General features: G+C 46.1%; 18 non-coding genes across 18 annotated transcripts; all 18 read right to left on the reverse strand.

Annotated features, from left to right (window-relative positions):
* Positions 1-75: 75 nt before the first annotated feature.
* Positions 76-239, reverse strand: LOC144990705 (U1 spliceosomal RNA). The gene has a single exon (XR_013654664.1). It is a non-coding gene; the product is annotated as a U1 spliceosomal RNA (small nuclear RNA).
* A 909-nt stretch (positions 240-1,148) lies between these two features.
* On the reverse strand, positions 1,149-1,312 carry LOC144990660 (U1 spliceosomal RNA). The gene has a single exon (XR_013654619.1). It is a non-coding gene; the product is annotated as a U1 spliceosomal RNA (small nuclear RNA).
* Positions 1,313-2,221: 909 nt separating this feature from the next.
* LOC144990645 (U1 spliceosomal RNA) lies at positions 2,222-2,385 on the reverse strand. Its single transcript, XR_013654604.1, has one exon. It is a non-coding gene; the product is annotated as a U1 spliceosomal RNA (small nuclear RNA).
* A 907-nt stretch (positions 2,386-3,292) lies between these two features.
* Positions 3,293-3,456, reverse strand: LOC144990719 (U1 spliceosomal RNA). The gene has a single exon (XR_013654677.1). It is a non-coding gene; the product is annotated as a U1 spliceosomal RNA (small nuclear RNA).
* Positions 3,457-4,365: 909 nt separating this feature from the next.
* LOC144990730 (U1 spliceosomal RNA) lies at positions 4,366-4,529 on the reverse strand. The gene has a single exon (XR_013654688.1). It is a non-coding gene; the product is annotated as a U1 spliceosomal RNA (small nuclear RNA).
* A 909-nt stretch (positions 4,530-5,438) lies between these two features.
* Positions 5,439-5,602, reverse strand: LOC144990649 (U1 spliceosomal RNA). Its single transcript, XR_013654608.1, has one exon. It is a non-coding gene; the product is annotated as a U1 spliceosomal RNA (small nuclear RNA).
* A 903-nt stretch (positions 5,603-6,505) lies between these two features.
* Positions 6,506-6,669, reverse strand: LOC144990604 (U1 spliceosomal RNA). The gene has a single exon (XR_013654562.1). It is a non-coding gene; the product is annotated as a U1 spliceosomal RNA (small nuclear RNA).
* A 909-nt stretch (positions 6,670-7,578) lies between these two features.
* Positions 7,579-7,742, reverse strand: LOC144990771 (U1 spliceosomal RNA). The gene has a single exon (XR_013654722.1). It is a non-coding gene; the product is annotated as a U1 spliceosomal RNA (small nuclear RNA).
* A 903-nt stretch (positions 7,743-8,645) lies between these two features.
* On the reverse strand, positions 8,646-8,809 carry LOC144990782 (U1 spliceosomal RNA). Its single transcript, XR_013654733.1, has one exon. It is a non-coding gene; the product is annotated as a U1 spliceosomal RNA (small nuclear RNA).
* A 909-nt stretch (positions 8,810-9,718) lies between these two features.
* LOC144990597 (U1 spliceosomal RNA) lies at positions 9,719-9,882 on the reverse strand. The gene has a single exon (XR_013654554.1). It is a non-coding gene; the product is annotated as a U1 spliceosomal RNA (small nuclear RNA).
* A 903-nt stretch (positions 9,883-10,785) lies between these two features.
* On the reverse strand, positions 10,786-10,949 carry LOC144990598 (U1 spliceosomal RNA). Its single transcript, XR_013654555.1, has one exon. It is a non-coding gene; the product is annotated as a U1 spliceosomal RNA (small nuclear RNA).
* A 903-nt stretch (positions 10,950-11,852) lies between these two features.
* On the reverse strand, positions 11,853-12,016 carry LOC144990610 (U1 spliceosomal RNA). Its single transcript, XR_013654568.1, has one exon. It is a non-coding gene; the product is annotated as a U1 spliceosomal RNA (small nuclear RNA).
* A 911-nt stretch (positions 12,017-12,927) lies between these two features.
* On the reverse strand, positions 12,928-13,091 carry LOC144990594 (U1 spliceosomal RNA). The gene has a single exon (XR_013654550.1). It is a non-coding gene; the product is annotated as a U1 spliceosomal RNA (small nuclear RNA).
* A 903-nt stretch (positions 13,092-13,994) lies between these two features.
* Positions 13,995-14,158, reverse strand: LOC144990605 (U1 spliceosomal RNA). Its single transcript, XR_013654563.1, has one exon. It is a non-coding gene; the product is annotated as a U1 spliceosomal RNA (small nuclear RNA).
* An 885-nt stretch (positions 14,159-15,043) lies between these two features.
* Positions 15,044-15,207, reverse strand: LOC144990739 (U1 spliceosomal RNA). The gene has a single exon (XR_013654695.1). It is a non-coding gene; the product is annotated as a U1 spliceosomal RNA (small nuclear RNA).
* An 887-nt stretch (positions 15,208-16,094) lies between these two features.
* Positions 16,095-16,258, reverse strand: LOC144990749 (U1 spliceosomal RNA). The gene has a single exon (XR_013654705.1). It is a non-coding gene; the product is annotated as a U1 spliceosomal RNA (small nuclear RNA).
* A 911-nt stretch (positions 16,259-17,169) lies between these two features.
* LOC144990627 (U1 spliceosomal RNA) lies at positions 17,170-17,333 on the reverse strand. Its single transcript, XR_013654586.1, has one exon. It is a non-coding gene; the product is annotated as a U1 spliceosomal RNA (small nuclear RNA).
* Positions 17,334-18,242: 909 nt separating this feature from the next.
* Positions 18,243-18,406, reverse strand: LOC144990760 (U1 spliceosomal RNA). The gene has a single exon (XR_013654712.1). It is a non-coding gene; the product is annotated as a U1 spliceosomal RNA (small nuclear RNA).
* Positions 18,407-18,529: the final 123 nt, after the last annotated feature.

The following is an 18,529-nucleotide window of genomic DNA, read 5'->3' on the forward strand; positions in this document are numbered from 1 at the left end:
GCTCACATTTTGCATTCCGAAGATGGACATGAAGCTTTCACTGTTCTAAGACATCTTTGTCTTTTACATTGTAAACAGGGGAGAGCGCGAACGCAGTCCCCCACTACCACAAATTATGCAGTTGAGATTCCCACATTTGGGGAATTAACAAGGGTCAGCACGGTCAGGGTGCAATGACAGAGATTCACCTTGGGCAAACCACTTTCTTGATCATGGTGTCACCCCTGCCAGGTAAGTATGTCTTCTTGGGTTCAAACAAGGATGACTGCTTCCCCAGTCCTTGACTCTGGCAGTAGGTTTAGCAAGTGCCCCATGCATTTTCCTAATCCCCGAGTCAGACCCATGACCAATACTTTTTGCCATGTTAAAACACTGCTTGTGTTTTGTTATATTGTGTAAAGTTGACATACTTCTGTGAGCCCTGCTTTATGGCCGGAAAAAGAATTGTTTTACAGTTTCTTTTCCTGTTAAAAGAAACATTCATTGGCTTGTGGGTCCCCATCCCCACCCACCAGTGACATCAGAAGGCTGAGAACTTGTCTTCCAGCTGTGGAGCTTACTAAAGGCAGTACGTGTTCAACTTCCTGCTGAAAAGCAAATCTATGTGGAGCCAGCTCAATCAGTCATGAAACGCTTGGCAGAATCCCATAAGAAGATGTTAGTTGCCTGTCAGTGCAACACAAGACGTCTTGAGTTCAGTCAAAATTGAATGTTCTAAGGGTGTGGTTTCCATGCCCCCTTTGCTTGGCTCAGAGGCCACTTTTCTGGCTGTTGTTTCCTACTTGAGCTCAAACTTGCTTTGGAAAGAGATGTGACTTTTGCGTTGTCCCACATCCCCAATGCAAGGGAGGATTTTGTGGTGGTTTTCCACACCCAACGGCTGATGTCTTTTGCACCTGGCCAGCCATCTTTGTAAGGAAGGGACACTAACGCTAACGTCAGACGCATTCAAGCCAATGTAGCCTATAGACGGGCTCTGGTCCTGTCCAAGATCCAACAAAATGTAACGCGTATATATAGATATAGATAGGGATAGAGAGAGAGAAAGCACTAGTTGCATCACACCTAAAACTGCTCACATTTTGCATTCCGAAGATGGACATGAAGCTTTCACTGTTCTAAGACATCTTTGTCTTTTACATTGTAAACAGGGGAGAGCGCGAACGCAGTCCCCCACTACCAGAAATTATGCAGTTGAGATTCCAAAATTTGGGGAATTCACAAGGGTCAGCACGGTCAGGGTGCAATGACAGAGCCTCGCCTTGGGCAAACCACCTTCTTGATCATGGTGTCGCCCCTGCCAGGTAAGTATGTCTTCTTGGGTTCAAACTAGGATGACTGCTTCCCCAGTCCTTGACTCTGGCAGTAGGTTTAGCAAGTGCCCCATGCATTTTCCTAATCCCCGAGTCAGACCCATGACCAATACTTTTTGCCATGTTAAAACACTGCTTGTGTTTTGTTATATTGTGTAAAGTTGACATACTTCTGTGAGCCCTGCTTTATGGCCGGAAAAAGAATTGTTTTACAGTTTCTTTTCCTGTTAAAAGAAACATACATTGGCTTGTGGGTCCCCATCCCCACCCACCAGTGACATCAGAAGGCTGAGAACTTGTCTTCCAGCTGTGGAGCTTACTAAAGGCAGTACGTGTTCAACTTCCTGCTGAAAAGCAAATCTATGTGGAGCCAGCTCAATCAGTCATGAAACGCTTGGCAGAATCCCATAAGAAGATGTTAGTTGCCTGTCGGTGCAACACAAGACGTCTTGAGTTCAGTCAAAATTGAATGTTCTAAGGGTGTGGTTTCCATGCCCCCTTTGCTTGGCTCAGAGGCCACTTTTCTGGCTGTTGTTTCCTACTTGAGCTCAAACTTGCTTTGGAAAGAGATGTGACTTTTGCGTTGTCCCACATCCCCAATGCAAGGGAGGATTTTGTGGTGGTTTTCCACACCCAACGGCTGATGTCTTTTGCACCTGGCCAGCCATCTTTGTAAGGAAGGGACACTAACGCTAACGTCAGACGCATTCAAGCCAATGTAGCCTATAGACGGGCTCTGGTCCTGTCCAAGATCCAACAAAATGTAACGCGTATATATAGATATAGATAGGGATAGAGAGAGAGAAAGCACTAGTTGCATCACACCTAAAACTGCTCACATTTTGCATTCCGAAGATGGACATGAAGCTTTCACTGTTCTAAGACATCTTTGTCTTTTACATTGTAAACAGGGGAGAGCGCGAACGCAGTCCCCCACTACCACACATTATGCAGTTGAGATTCCCACATTTGGGGAATTCACAAGGGTCAGCACGGTCAGGGTGCAATGACAGAGCCTCGCCTTGGGCAAACCACCTTCTTGATCATGGTGTCGCCCCTGCCAGGTAAGTATGTCTTCTTGGGTTCAAACTAGGATGACTGCTTCCCCAGTCCTTGACTCTGGCAGTAGGTTTAGCAAGTGCCCCATGCATTTTCCTAATCCCCGAGTCAGACCCATGACCAATACTTTTTGCCATGTTAAAACACTGTTTGTGTTTTGTTATATTGTGTAAAGTTGACATACTTCTGTGAGCCCTGCTTTATGGCCGGAAAAAGAATTGTTTTACAGTTTCTTTTCCTGTTAAAAGAAACATACTGGCTTGTGGGTCCCCATCCCCACCCACCAGTGACATCAGAAGGCTGAGAACTTGTCTTCCAGCTGTGGAGCTTACTAAAGGCAGTACGTGTTCAACTTCCTGCTGAAAAGCAAATCTATGTGGAGCCAGCTCAATCAGTCATGAAACGCTTGGCAGAATCCCATAAGAAGATGTTAGTTGCCTGTCAGTGCAACACAAGACGTCTTGAGTTCAGTCAAAATTGAATGTTCTAAGGGTGTGGTTTCCATGCCCCCTTTGCTTGGCTCAGAGGCCACTTTTCTGGCTGTTGTTTCCTACTTGAGCTCAAACTTGCTGTGGAAAGAGATGTGACTTTTGCGTTGTCCCACATCCCCAATGCAAGGGAGGATTTTGTGGTGGTTTTCCACACCCAACGGCTGATGTCTTTTGCACCTGGCCAGCCATCTTTGTAAGGAAGGGACACTAACGCTAACGTCAGACGCATGCAAGCCAATGTAGCCTATAGACGGGCTCTGGTCCTGTCCAAGATCCAACAAAATGTAACGCGTATATATAGATATAGATAGGGATAGAGAGAGAGAAAGCACTAGTTGCATCACACCTAAAACTGCTCACATTTTGCATTCCGAAGATGGACATGAAGCTTTCACTGGTCTAAGACATCTTTGTCTTTTACATTGTAAACAGGGGAGAGCGCGAACGCAGTCCCCCACTACCACAAATTATGCAGTTGAGATTCCCACATTTGGGGAATTCACAAGGGTCAGCACGGTCAGGGTGCAATGACAGAGCCTCGCCTTGGGCAAACCACCTTCTTGATCATGGTGTCACCCCTGCCAGGTAAGTATTTCTTCTTGGGTTCAAACAAGGATGACTGCTTCCCCAGTCCTTGACTCTGGCAGTAGGTTTAGCAAGTGCCCCATGCATTTTCCTAATCCCCGAGTCAGACCCATGACCAATACTTTTTGCCATGTTAAAACACTGCTTGTGTTTTGTTATATTGTGTAAAGTTGACATACTTCTGTGAGCCCTGCTTTATGGCCGGAAAAAGAATTGTTTTACAGTTTCTTTTCCTGTTAAAAGAAACATACATTGGCTTGTGGGTCCCCATCCCCACCCACCAGTGACATCAGAAGGCTGAGAACTTGTCTTCCAGCTGTGGAGCTTACTAAAGGCAGTACGTGTTCAACTTCCTGCTGAAAAGCAAATCTATGTGGAGCCAGCTCAATCAGTCATGAAACGCTTGGCAGAATCCCATAAGAAGATGTTAGTTGCCTGTCAGTGCAACACAAGACGTCTTGAGTTCAGTCAAAATTGAATGTTCTAAGGGTGTGGTTTCCATGCCCCCTTTGCTTGGCTCAGAGGCCACTTTTCTGGCTGTTGTTTCCTACTTGAGCTCAAACTTGCTGTGGAAAGAGATGTGACTTTTGCGTTGTCCCACATCCCCAATGCAAGGGAGGATTTTGTGGTGGTTTTCCACACCCAACGGCTGATGTCTTTTGCACCTGGCCAGCCATCTTTGTAAGAAAGGGACACTAACGCTAACGTCAGACGCATGCAAGCCAATGTAGCCTATAGACGGGCTCTGGTCCTGTCCAAGATCCAACAAAATGTAACGCGTATATATAGATAAATATAGGGATAGAGAGAGAGAAAGCACTAGTTGCATCACACCTAAAACTGCTCACATTTTGCATTGCGAAGATGGACATGAAGCTTTCACTGTTCTAAGACATCTTTGTCTTTTACATTGTAAACAGGGGAGAGCGCGAACGCAGTCCCCCACTACCACAAATTATGCAGTTGAGATTCCCACATTTGGGGAATTCACAAGGGTCAGCACGGTCAGGGTGCAATGACAGAGCCTCGCCTTGGGCAAACCACCTTCTTGATCATGGTGTCACCCCTGCCAGGTAAGTATGTCTTCTTGGGTTCAAACAAGGATGACTGCTTCCCCAGTCCTTGACTCTGGCAGTAGGTTTAGCAAGTGCCCCATGCATTTTCCTAATCCCCGAGTCAGACCCATGACCAATACTTTTTGCCATGTTAAAACACTGCTTGTGTTTTGTTATATTGTGTAAAGTTGACATACTTCTGTGAGCCCTGCTTTATGGCCGGAAAAAGAATTGTTTTACAGTTTCTTTTCCTGTTAAAAGAAACATTCATTGGCTTGTGGGTCCCCATCCCCACCCACCAGTGACATCAGAAGGCTGAGAACTTGTCTTCCAGCTGTGGAGCTTACTAAAGGCAGTACGTGTTCAACTTCCTGCTGAAAAGCAAATCTATGTGGAGCCAGCTCAATCAGTCATGAAACGCTTGGCAGAATCCCATAAGAAGATGTTAGTTGCCTGTCAGTGCAACACAAGACGTCTTGAGTTCAGTCAAAATTGAATGTTCTAAGGGTGTGGTTTCCATGCCCCCTTTGCTTGGCTCAGAGGCCACTTTTCTGGCTGTTGTTTCCTACTTGAGCTCAAACTTGCTTTGGAAAGAGATGTGACTTTTGCGTTGTCCCACATCCCCAATGCAAGGGAGGATTTTGTGGTGGTTTTCCACACCCAACGGCTGATGTCTTTTGCACCTGGCCAGCCATCTTTGTAAGGAAGGGACACTAACGCTAACGTCAGACGCATTCAAGCCAATGTAGCCTATAGACGGGCTCTGGTCCTGTCCAAGATCCAACAAAATGTAACGCGTATATATAGATATAGATAGGGATAGAGAGAGAGAAAGCACTAGTTGCATCACACCTAAAACTGCTCACATTTTGCATTCCGAAGATGGACATGAAGCTTTCACTGTTCTAAGACATCTTTGTCTTTTACATTGTAAACCGGGGAGAGCGCAAACGCAGTCCCCCACTACCACAAATAATGCAGTTGAGATTCCCACATTTGGGGAATTCACAAGGGTCAGCACGGTCAGGGTGCAATGACAGAGCCTCGCCTTGGGCAAACCACCTTCTTGATCATGGTGTCGCCCCTGCCAGGTAAGTATGTCTTCTTGGGTTCAAACTAGGATGACTGCTTCCCCAGTCCTTGACTCTGGCAGTAGGTTTAGCAAGTGCCCCATGCATTTTCCTAATCCCCGAGTCAGACCCATGACCAATACTTTTTGCCATGTTAAAACACTGCTTGTGTTTTGTTATATTGTGTAAAGTTGACATACTTCTGTGAGCCCTGCTTTATGGCCGGAAAAAGAATTGTTTTACAGTTTCTTTTCCTGTTAAAAGAAACATACATTGGCTTGTGGGTCCCCATCCCCACCCACCAGTGACATCAGAAGGCTGAGAACTTGTCTTCCAGCTGTGGAGCTTACTAAAGGCAGTACGTGTTCAACTTCCTGCTGAAAAGCAAATCTATGTGGAGCCAGCTCAATCAGTCATGAAACGCTTGGCAGAATCCCATAAGAAGATGTTAGTTGCCTGTCAGTGCAACACAAGACGTCTTGAGTTCAGTCAAAATTGAATGTTCTAAGGGTGTGGTTTCCATGCCCCCTTTGCTTGGCTCAGAGGCCACTTTTCTGGCTGTTGTTTCCTACTTGAGCTCAAACTTGCTGTGGAAAGAGATGTGACTTTTGCGTTGTCCCACATCCCCAATGCAAGGGAGGATATTGTGGTGGTTTTCCACACCCAACGGCTGATGTCTTTTGCACCTGGCCAGCCATCTTTGTAAGGAAGGGACACTAACGCTAACGTCAGACGCATGCAAGCCAATGTAGCCTATAGACGGGCTCTGGTCCTGTCCAAGATCCAACAAAATGTAACGCGTATATATAGATAGGGATAGAGAGAGAGAAAGCACTAGTTGCATCACACCTAAAACTGCTCACATTTTGCATTCCGAAGATGGACATGAAGCTTTCACTGTTCTAAGACATCTTTGTCTTTTACATTGTAAACAGGGGAGAGCGCGAACGCAGTCCCCCACTACCACAAATTATGCAGTTGAGATTCCCACATTTGGGGAATTCACAAGGGTCAGCACGGTCAGGGTGCAATGACAGAGCCTCGCCTTGGGCAAACCACCTTCTTGATCATGGTGTCACCCCCGCCAGGTAAGTATGTCTTCTGGGGTTCAAACAAGGATGACTGCTTCCCCAGTCCTTGACTCTGGCAGTAGGTTTAGCAAGTGCCCCATGCATTTTCCTAATCCCCGAGTCAGACCCATGACCAATACTTTTTGCCATGTTAAAACACTGCTTGTGTTTTGTTATATTGTGTAAAGTTGACATACTTCTGTGAGCCCTGCTTTATGGCCGGAAAAAGAATTGTTTTACAGTTTCTTTTCCTGTTAAAAGAAACATTCATTGGCTTGTGGGTCCCCATCCCCACCCACCAGTGACATCAGAAGGCTGAGAACTTGTCTTCCAGCTGTGGAGCTTACTAAAGGCAGTACGTGTTCAACTTCCTGCTGAAAAGCAAATCTATGTGGAGCCAGCTCAATCAGTCATGAAACGCTTGGCAGAATCCCATAAGAAGATGTTAGTTGCCTGTCAGTGCAACACAAGACGTCTTGAGTTCAGTCAAAATTGAATGTTCTAAGGGTGTGGTTTCCATGCCCCCTTTGCTTGGCTCAGAGGCCACTTTTCTGGCTGTTGTTTCCTACTTGAGCTCAAACTTGCTTTGGAAAGAGATGTGACTTTTGCGTTGTCCCACATCCCCAATGCAAGGGAGGATTTTGTGGTGGTTTTCCACACCCAACGGCTGATGTCTTTTGCACCTGGCCAGCCATCTTTGTAAGGAAGGGACACTAACGCTAACGTCAGACGCATTCAAGCCAATGTAGCCTATAGACGGGCTCTGGTCCTGTCCAAGATCCAACAAAATGTAACACGTATATATAGATATAGATAGGGATAGAGAGAGAGAAAGCACTAGTTGCATCACACCTAAAACTGCTCACATTTTGCATTCCGAAGATGGACATGAAGCTTTCACTGTTCTAAGACATCTTTGTCTTTTACATTGTAAACAGGGGAGAGCGCGAACGCAGTCCCCCACTACCACAAATTATGCAGTTGAGATTCCCACATTTGGGGAATTCACAAGGGTCAGCACGGTCAGGGTGCAATGACAGAGCCTCGCCTTGGGCAAACCACCTTCTTGATCATGGTGTCGCCCCTGCCAGGTAAGTATGTCTTCTTGGGTTCAAACTAGGATGACTGCTTCCCCAGTCCTTGACTCTGGCAGTAGGTTTAGCAAGTGCCCCATGCATTTTCCTAATCCCCGAGTCAGACCCATGACCAATACTTTTTGCCATGTTAAAACACTGTTTGTGTTTTGTTATATTGTGTAAAGTTGACATACTTCTGTGAGCCCTGCTTTATGGCCGGAAAAAGAATTGTTTTACAGTTTCTTTTCCTGTTAAAAGAAACATACATTGGCTTGTGGGTCCCCATCCCCACCCACCAGTGACATCAGAAGGCTGAGAACTTGTCTTCCAGCTGTGGAGCTTACTAAAGGCAGTACGTGTTCAACTTCCTGCTGAAAAGCAAATCTATGTGGAGCCAGCTCAATCAGTCATGAAACGCTTGGCAGAATCCCATAAGAAGATGTTAGTTGCCTGTCAGTGCAACACAAGACGTCTTGAGTTCAGTCAAAATTGAATGTTCTAAGGGTGTGGTTTCCATGCCCCCTTTGCTTGGCTCAGAGGCCACTTTTCTGGCTGTTGTTTCCTACTTGAGCTCAAACTTGCTTTGGAAAGAGATGTGACTTTTGCGTTGTCCCACATCCCCAATGCAAGGGAGGATTTTGTGGTGGTTTTCCACACCCAACGGCTGATGTCTTTTGCACCTGGCCAGCCATCTTTGTAAGGAAGGGACACTAACGCTAACGTCAGACGCATGCAAGCCAATGTAGCCTATAGACGGGCTCTGGTCCTGTCCAAGATCCAACAAAATGTAACGCGTATATATAGATAGGGATAGAGAGAGAGAAAGCACTAGTTGCATCACACCTAAAACTGCTCACATTTTGCGTTCCGAAGATGGACATGAAGCTTTCACTGTTCTAAGACATCTTTGTCTTTTACATTGTAAACAGGGGAGAGCGCGAACGCAGTCCCCCACTACCACAAATTATGCAGTTGAGATTCCCACATTTGGGGAATTCACAAGGGTCAGCACGGTCAGGGTGCAATGACAGAGCCTCACCTTGGGCAAACCACCTTCTTGATCATGGTGTCACCCCTGCCAGGTAAGTATGTCTTCTTGGGTTCAAACAAGGATGACTGCTTCCCCAGTCCTTGACTCTGGCAGTAGGTTTAGCAAGTGCCCCATGCATTTTCCTAATCCCCGAGTCAGACCCATGACCAATACTTTTTGCCATGTTAAAACACTGCTTGTGTTTTGTTATATTGTGTAAAGTTGACATACTTCTGTGAGCCCTGCTTTATGGCCGGAAAAAGAATTGTTTTACAGTTTCTTTTCCTGTTAAAAGAAACATACATTGGCTTGTGGGTCCCCATCCCCACCCACCAGTGACATCAGAAGGCTGAGAACTTGTCTTCCAGCTGTGGAGCTTACTAAAGGCAGTACGTGTTCAACTTCCTGCTGAAAAGCAAATCTATGTGGAGCCAGCTCAATCAGTCATGAAACGCTTGGCAGAATCCCATAAGAAGATGTTAGTTGCCTGTCAGTGCAACACAAGACGTCTTGAGTTCAGTCAAAATCGAATGTTCTAAGGGTGTGGTTTCCATGCCCCCTTTGCTTGGCTCAGAGGCCACTTTTCTGGCTGTTGTTTCCTACTTGAGCTCAAACTTGCTGTGGAAAGAGATGTGACTTTTGCGTTGTCCCACATCCCCAATGCAAGGGAGGATTTTGTGGTGGTTTTCCACACCCAACGGCTGATGTCTTTTGCACCTGGCCAGCCATCTTTGTAAGGAAGGGACACTAACGCTAACGTCAGACGCATGCAAGCCAATGTAGCCTATAGACGGGCTCTGGTCCTGTCCAAGATCCAACAAAATGTAACGCGTATATATAGATATAGATAGGGATAGAGAGAGAGAAAGCACTAGTTGCATCACACCTAAAACTGCTCACATTGTGCATTCCGAAGATGGACATGAAGCTTTCACTGTTCTAAGACATCTTTGTCTTTTACATTGTAAACAGGGGAGAGCGCGAACGCAGTCCCCCACTACCAGAAATTATGCAGTTGAGATTCCCACATTTGGGGAATTCACAAGGGTCAGCACGGTCAGGGTGCAATGACAGAGCCTCTCCTTGGGCAAACCACCTTCTTGATCATGGTGTCACCCCTGCCAGGTAAGTATGTCTTCTTGGGTTCAAACAAGGATGACTGCTTCCCCAGTCCTTGACTCTGGCAGTAGGTTTAGCAAGTGCCCCATGCATTTTCCTAATCCCCGAGTCAGACCCATGACCAATACTTTTTGCCATGTTAAAACACTGCTTGTGTTTTGTTATATTGTGTAAAGTTGACATACTTCTGTGAGCCCTGCTTTATGGCCGGAAAAAGAATTGTTTTACAGTTTCTTTTCCTGTTAAAAGAAACATTCATTGGCTTGTGGGTCCCCATCCCCACCCACCAGTGACATCAGAAGGCTGAGAACTTGTCTTCCAGCTGTGGAGCTTACTAAAGGCAGTACGTGTTCAACTTCCTGCTGAAAAGCAAATCTATGTGGAGCCAGCTCAATCAGTCATGAAACGCTTGGCAGAATCCCATAAGAAGATGTTAGTTGCCTGTCAGTGCAACACAAGACGTCTTGAGTTCAGTCAAAATTGAATGTTCTAAGGGTGTGGTTTCCATGCCCCCTTTGCTTGGCTCAGAGGCCACTTTTCTGGCTGTTGTTTCCTACTTGAGCTCAAACTTGCTGTGGAAAGAGATGTGACTTTTGCGTTGTCCCACATCCCCAATGCAAGGGAGGATTTTGTGGTGGTTTTCCACACCCAACGGCTGATGTCTTTTGCACCTGGCCAGCCATCTTTGTAAGGAAGGGACACTAACGCTAACGTCAGACGCATGCAAGCCAATGTAGCCTATAGACGGGCTCTGGTCCTGTCCAAGATCCAACAAAATGTAACGCATAGATATAGATAGGGATAGAGAGAGAGAAAGCACTAGTTGCATCACACCTAAAACTGCTCACATTTTGCATTCCGAAGATGGACATGAAGCTTTCACTGTTCTAAGACATCTTTGTCTTTTACATTGTAAACAGGGGAGAGCGCGAACGCAGTCCCCCACTACCAGAAATTATGCAGTTGAGATTCCCACATTTGGGGAATTCACAAGGGTCAGCACGGTCAGGGTGCAATGACAGAGCCTCTCCTTGGGCAAACCACCTTCTTGATCATGGTGTCACCCCTGCCAGGTAAGTATGTCTTCTTGGGTTCAAACAAGGATGACTGCTTCCCCAGTCCTTGACTCTGGCAGTAGGTTTAGCAAGTGCCCCATGCATTTTCCTAATCCCCGAGTCAGACCCATGACCAATACTTTTTGCCATGTTAAAACACTGCTTGTGTTTTGTTATATTGTGTAAAGTTGACATACTTCTGTGAGCCCTGCTTTATGGCCGGAAAAAGAATTGTTTTACAGTTTCTTTTCCTGTTAAAAGAAACATTCATTGGCTTGTGGGTCCCCATCCCCACCCACCAGTGACATCAGAAGGCTGAGAACTTGTCTTCCAGCTGTGGAGCTTACTAAAGGCAGTACGTGTTCAACTTCCTGCTGAAAAGCAAATCTATGTGGAGCCAGCTCAATCAGTCATGAAACGCTTGGCAGAATCCCATAAGAAGATGTTAGTTGCCTGTCAGTGCAACACAAGACGTCTTGAGTTCAGTCAAAATTGAATGTTCTAAGGGTGTGGTTTCCATGCCCCCTTTGCTTGGCTCAGAGGCCACTTTTCTGGCTGTTGTTTCCTACTTGAGCTCAAACTTGCTTTGGAAAGAGATGTGACTTTTGCGTTGTCCCACATCCCCAATGCAAGGGAGGATTTTGTGGTGGTTTTCCACACCCAACGGCTGATGTCTTTTGCACCTGGCCAGCCATCTTTGTAAGGAAGGGACACTAACGCTAACGTCAGACGCATGCAAGCCAATGTAGCCTATAGACGGGCTCTGGTCCTGTCCAAGATCCAACAAAATGTAACGCGTATATATAGATAGGGATAGAGAGAGAGAAAGCACTAGTTGCATCACACCTAAAACTGCTCACATTTTGCATTCCAAAGATGGACATGAAGCTTTCACTGTTCTAAGACATCTTTGTCTTTTACATTGTAAACAGGGGAGAGCGCGAACGCAGTCCCCCACTACCACAAATTGTGCAGTTGAGATTCCCACATTTGGGGAATTCACAAGGGTCAGCACGGTCAGGGTGCAATGACAGAGCCTCGCCTTGGGCAAACCACCTTCTTGATCATGGTGTCACCCCTGCCAGGTAAGTATGTCTTCTTGGGTTCAAACAAGGATGACTGCTTCCCCAGTCCTTGACTCTGGCAGTAGGTTTAGCAAGTGCCCCATGCATTTTCCTAATCCCCGAGTCAGACCCATGACCAATACTTTTTGCCATGTTAAAACACTGCTTGTGTTTTGTTATATTGTGTAAAGTTGACATACTTCTGTGAGCCCTGCTTTATGGCCGGAAAAAGAATTGTTTTACAGTTTCTTTTCCTGTTAAAAGAAACATTCATTGGCTTGTGGGTCCCCATCCCCACCCACCAGTGACATCAGAAGGCTGAGAACTTGTCTTCCAGCTGTGGAGCTTACTAAAGGCAGAACGTGTTCAACTTCCTGCTGAAAAGCAAATCTATGTGGAGCCAGCTCAATCAGTCATGAAACGCTTGGCAGAATCCCATAAGAAGATGTTAGTTGCCTGTCAGTGCAACACAAGACGTCTTGAGTTCAGTCAAAATTGAATGTTCTAAGGGTGTGGTTTCCATGCCCCCTTTGCTTGGCTCAGAGGCCACTTTTCTGGCTGTTGTTTCCTACTTGAGCTCAAACTTGCTGTGGAAAGAGATGTGACTTTTGCGTTGTCCCACATCCCCAATGCAAGGGAGGATTTTGTGGTGGTTTTCCACACCCAACGGCTGATGTCTTTTGCACCTGGCCAGCCATCTTTGTAAGGAAGGGACACTAACGCTAACGTCAGACGCATGCAAGCCAATGTAGCCTATAGACGGGCTCTGGTCCTGTCCAAGATCCAACAAAATGTAACGCGTATATATAGATATAGATAGGGATAGAGAGAGGGAGAAAGCACTAGTTGCATCACACCTAAAACTGCTCACATTTTGCATTCCGAAGATGGACATGAAGCTTTCACTGTTCTAAGACATCTTTGTCTTTTACATTGTAAACAGGGGAGAGCGCGAACGCAGTCCCCCACTACCAGAAATTATGCAGTTGAGATTCCCACATTTGGGGAATTCACAAGGGTCAGCACGGTCAGGGTGCAATGACAGAGCCTCGCCTTGGGCAAACCACCTTCTTGATCATGGTGTCACCCCTGCCAGGTAAGTATGTCTTCTTGGGTTCAAACAAGGATGACTGCTTCCCCAGTCCTTGACTCTGGCAGTAGGTTTAGCAAGTGCCCCATGCATTTTCCTAATCCCCAAGTCAGACCCATGACCAATGCTTTTTGCCATGTTAAAACACTGCTTGTGTTTTGTTATATTGTGTAAAGTTGACATACTTCTGTGAGCCCTGCTTTATGGCCGGAAAAAGAATTGTTTTACAGTTTCTTTTCCTGTTAAAAGAAACATTCATTGGCTTGTGGGTCCCCATCACCACCCACCAGTGACATCAGAAGGCTGAGAACTTGTCTTCCAGCTGTGGAGCTTACTAAAGGCAGTACGTGTTCAACTTCCTGCTGAAAAGCAAATCTATGTGGAGCCAGCTCAATCAGTCATGAAACGCTTGGCAGAATCCCATAAGAAGATGTTAGTTGCCTGTCAGTGCAACACAAGACGTCTTGAGTTCAGTCAAAATTGAATGTTCTAAGGGTGTGGTTTCCATGCCCCCTTTGCTTGGCTCAGAGGCCACTTTTCTGGCTGTTGTTTCCTACTTGAGCTCAAACTTGCTGTGGAAAGAGATGTGACTTTTGCGTTGTCCCACATCCCCAATGCAAGGGAGGATTTTGTGGTGGTTTTCCACACCCAACGGCTGATGTCTTTTGCACCTGGCCAGCCATCTTTGTAAGGAAGGGACACTAACGCTAACGTCAGACGCATGCAAGCCAATGTAGCCTATAGACGGGCTCTGGTCCTGTCCAAGATCCAACAAAATGTAACGCGTATATATAGATAGGGATAGAGAGAGAGAAAGCACTAGTTGCATCACACCTAAAACTGCTCACATTTTGCATTCCGAAGATGGACATGAAGCTTTCACTGTTCTAAGACATCTTTGTCTTTTACATTGTAAACAGGGGAGAGCGCGAACGCAGTCCCCCACTACCACAAATTATGCAGTTGAGATTCCCACATTTGGGGAATTCACAAGGGTCAGCACGGTCAGGGTGCAATGACAGAGCCTCGCCTTGGGCAAACCACCTTCTTGATCATGGTGTCACCCCCGCCAGGTAAGTATGTCTTCTTGGGTTCAAACAAGGATGACTGCTTCCCCAGTCCTTGACTCTGGCAGTAGGTTTAGCAAGTGCCCCATGCATTTTCCTAATCCCCGAGTCAGACCCATGACCAATACTTTTTGCCATGTTAAAACACTGCTTGTGTTTTGTTATATTGTGTAAAGTTGACATACTTCTGTGAGCCCTGCTTTATGGCCGGAAAAAGAATTGTTTTACAGTTTCTTTTCCTGTTAAAAGAAACATTCATTGGCTTGTGGGTCCCCATCCCTGAGAACTTGTCTTCCAGCTGTGGAGCTTACTAAAGGCAGTACGTGTTCAACTTCCTGCTGAAAAGCAAATCTATGTGGAGCCAGCTCAATCAGTCATGAAACGCTTGGCAGAATCCCATAAGAAGATGTTAGTTGCCTGTCAGTGCAACACAAGATGTCTTGAGTTCAGTCAAAATTGAATGTTCTAAGGGTGTGGTTTCCATGCCCCCTTTGCTTGGCTCAGAGGCCACTTTTCTGGCTGTTGTTTCCTACTTGAGCTCAAACTTGCTTTGGAAAGAGATGTGACTTTTGCGTTGTCCCACATCCCCAATGCAAGGGAGGATTTTGTGGTGGTTTTCCACACCCAACGGCTGATGTCTTTTGCACCTGGCCAGCCATCTTTGTAAGGAAGGGACACTAACACTAACGCTAACGTCAGACGCATTCAAGCCAATGTAGCCTATAGACGGGCTCTGGTCCTGTCCAAGATCCAACAAAATGTAACGCGTATATATAGATAGGGATAGAGAGAGAGAAAGCACTAGTTGCATCACACCTAAAACTGCTCACATTTTGCATTCCGAAGATGGACATGAAGCTTTCACTGTTCTAAGACATCTTTGTCTTTTACATTGTAAACAGGGGAGAGCGCGAACGCAGTCCCCCACTACCACAAATTATGCAGTTGAGATTCCCACATTTGGGGAATTCACAAGGGTCAGCACGGTCAGGGTGCAATGACAGAGCCTCGCCTTGGGCAAACCACCTTCTTGATCATGGTGTCACCCCTGCCAGGTAAGTATGTCTTCTTGGGTTCAAACAAGGATGACTGCTTCCCCAGTCCTTGACTCTGGCAGTAGGTTTAGCAAGTGCCCCATGCATTTTCCTAATCCCCGAGTCAGACCCATGACCAATACTTTTTGCCATGTTAAAACACTGCTTGTGTTTTGTTATATTGTGTAAAGTTGACATACTTCTGTGAGCCCTGCTTTATGGCCGGAAAAAGAATTGTTTTACAGTTTCTTTTCCTGTTAAAAGAAACATTCATTGGCTTGTGGGTCCCCATCCCTGAGAACTTGTCTTCCAGCTGTGGAGCTTACTAAAGGCAGTACGTGTTCAACTTCCTGCTGAAAAGCAAATCTATGTGGAGCCAGCTCAATCAGTCATGAAACGCTTGGCAGAATCCCATAAGAAGATGTTAGTTGCCTGTCAGTGCAACACAAGATGTCTTGAGTTCAGTCAAAATTGAATGTTCTAAGGGTGTGGTTTCCATGCCCCCTTTGCTTGGCTCAGAGGCCACTTTTCTGGCTGTTGTTTCCTACTTGAGCTCAAACTTGCTTTGGAAAGAGATGTGACTTTTGCGTTGTCCCACATCCCCAATGCAAGGGAGGATTTTGTGGTGGTTTTCCACACCCAACGGCTGATGTCTTTTGCACCTGGCCAGCCATCTTTGTAAGGAAGGGACACTAACACTAACGCTAACGTCAGACGCATGCAAGCCAATGTAGCCTATAGACGGGCTCTGGTCCTGTCCAAGATCCAACAAAATGTAACGCGTATATATAGATAGGGATAGAGAGAGGGAGAAAGCACTAGTTGCATCACACCTAAAACTGCTCACATTTTGCATTCCGAAGATGGACATGAAGCTTTCACTGTTCTAAGACATCTTTGTCTTTTACATTGTAAACAGGGGAGAGCGCGAACGCAGTCCCCCACTACCACAAATTATGCAGTTGAGATTCCCACATTTGGGGAATTCACAAGGGTCAGCACGGTCAGGGTGCAATGACAGAGCCTCGCCTTGGGCAAACCACCTTCTTGATCATGGTGTCACCCCTGCCAGGTAAGTATGTCTTCTTGGGTTCAAACAAGGATGACTGCTTCCCCAGTCCTTGACTCTGGCAGTAGGTTTAGCAAGTGCCCCATGCATTTTCCTAATCCCCGAGTCAGACCCATGACCAATACTTTTTGCCATGTTAAAACACTGCTTGTGTTTTGTTAAATTGTGTAAAGTTGACATACTTCTGTGAGCCCTGCTTTATGGCCGGAAAAAGAATTGTTTTACAGTTTCTTTTCCTGTTAAAAGAAACATTCATTGGCTTGTGGGTCCCCATCACCACCCACCAGTGACATCAGAAGGCTGAGAACTTGTCTTCCAGCTGTGGAGCTTACTAAAGGCAGTACGTGTTCAACTTCCTGCTGAAAAGCAAATCTATGTGGAGCCAGCTCAATCAGTCATGAAACGCTTGGCAGAATCCCATAAGAAGATGTTAGTTGCCTGTCAGTGCAACACAAGACGTCTTGAGTTCAGTTAAAATTGAATGTTCTAAGGGTGTGGTTTCCATGCCCCCTTTGCTTGGCTCAGAGGCCACTTTTCTGGCTGTTGTTTCCTACTTGAGCTCAAACTTGCTGTGGAAAGAGATGTGACTTTTGCGTTGTCCCACATCCCCAATGCAAGGGAGGATTTTGTGGTGGTTTTCCACACCCAACGGCTGATGTCTTTTGCACCTGGCCAGCCATCTTTGTAAGGAAGGGACACTAACGCTAACGTCAGACGCATGCAAGCCAATGTAGCCTATAGACGGGCTCTGGTCCTGTCCAAGATCCAACAAAATGTAACGCGTATATATAGATATAGATAGGGATAGAGAGAGGGAGAAAGCACTAGTTGCATCACACCTAAAACTGCTCACATTTTGCATTCCGAAGATGGACATGAAGCTTTCACTGTTCTAAGACATCTTTGTCTTTTACATTGTAAACAGGGGAGAGCGCGAACGCAGTCCCCCACTACCACAAATTATGCAGTTGAGATTCCCACATTTGGGGAATTCACAAGGGTCAGCGCGGTCAGGGTGCAATGACAGAGCCTCGCCTTGGGCAAACCACCTTCTTGATCATGGTGTCACCCCCGCCAGGTAAGTATGTCTTCTTGGGTTCAAACAAGGATGACTGCTTCCCCAGTCCTTGACTCTGGCAGTAGGTTTAGCAAGTGCCCCATGCATTTTCCTAATCCCCGAGTCAGACCCATGACCAATACTTTTTGCCATGTTAAAACACTGCTTGTGTTTTGTTATATTGTGTAAAGTTGACATACTTCTGTGAGCCCTGCTTTATGGCCGGAAAAATAATTGTTTTACAGTTTCTTTTCCTGTTAAAAGAAACATTCATTGGCTTGTGGGTCCCCATCCCCACCCACCAGTGACATCAGAAGGCTGAGAACTTGTCTTCCAGCTGTGGAGCTTACTAAAGGCAGTACGTGTTCAACTTCCTGCTGAAAAGCAAATCTATGTGGAGCCAGCTCAATCAGTCATGAAACGCTTGGCAGAATCCCATAAGAAGATGTTAGTTGCCTGTCAGTGCAACACAAGACGTCTTGAGTTCAGTCAAAATTGAATGTTCTAAGGGTGTGGTTTCCATGCCCCCTTTGCTTGGCTCAGAGGCCACTTTTCTGGCTGTTGTTTCCTACTTGAGCTCAAACTTGCTTTGGAAAGAGATGTGACTTTTGCGTTGTCCCACATCCCCAATGCAAGGGAGGATTTTGTGGTGGTTTTCCACACCCAACGGCTGATGTCTTTTGCACCTGGCCAGCCATCTTTGTAAGGAAGGGACACTAACACTAACGCTAACGTCAGACGCATTCAAGCCAATGTAGCCTATAGACGGGCTCTGGTCCTGTCCAAGATCCAACAAAATGTAACGCGTATATATAGATAGGGATAGAGAGAGAGAAAGCACTAGTTGCATCACACCTAAAACTGCTCACATTTTGCATTCCGAAGATGGACATGAAGCTTTCACTGTTCTAAGACATCTTTGTCTTTTACATTATAAACAGGGGAGAGCGCGAACGCAGTCCCCCACTACCACAAATTATGCAGTTGAGATTCCCACATTTGGGGAATTCACAAGGGTCAGCACGGTCAGGGTGCAATGACAGAGCCTCGCCTTGGGCAAACCACCTTCTTGATCATGGTGTCACCCCTGCCAGGTAAGTATGTCTTCTTGGGTTCAAACAAGGATGACTGCTTCCCCAGTCCTTGACTCTGGCAGTAGGTTTAGCAAGTGCCCCATGCATTTTCCTAATCCCCGAGTCAGACCCATGACCAATACTTTTTGCCA

Source organism: Oryzias latipes, chromosome 2 (assembly GCF_053564925.1).
Source record: "Oryzias latipes strain Hd-rR chromosome 2, Olatipes_Hd-rR_3.1".
NCBI lineage: Eukaryota > Metazoa > Chordata > Actinopteri > Beloniformes > Adrianichthyidae > Oryzias > Oryzias latipes.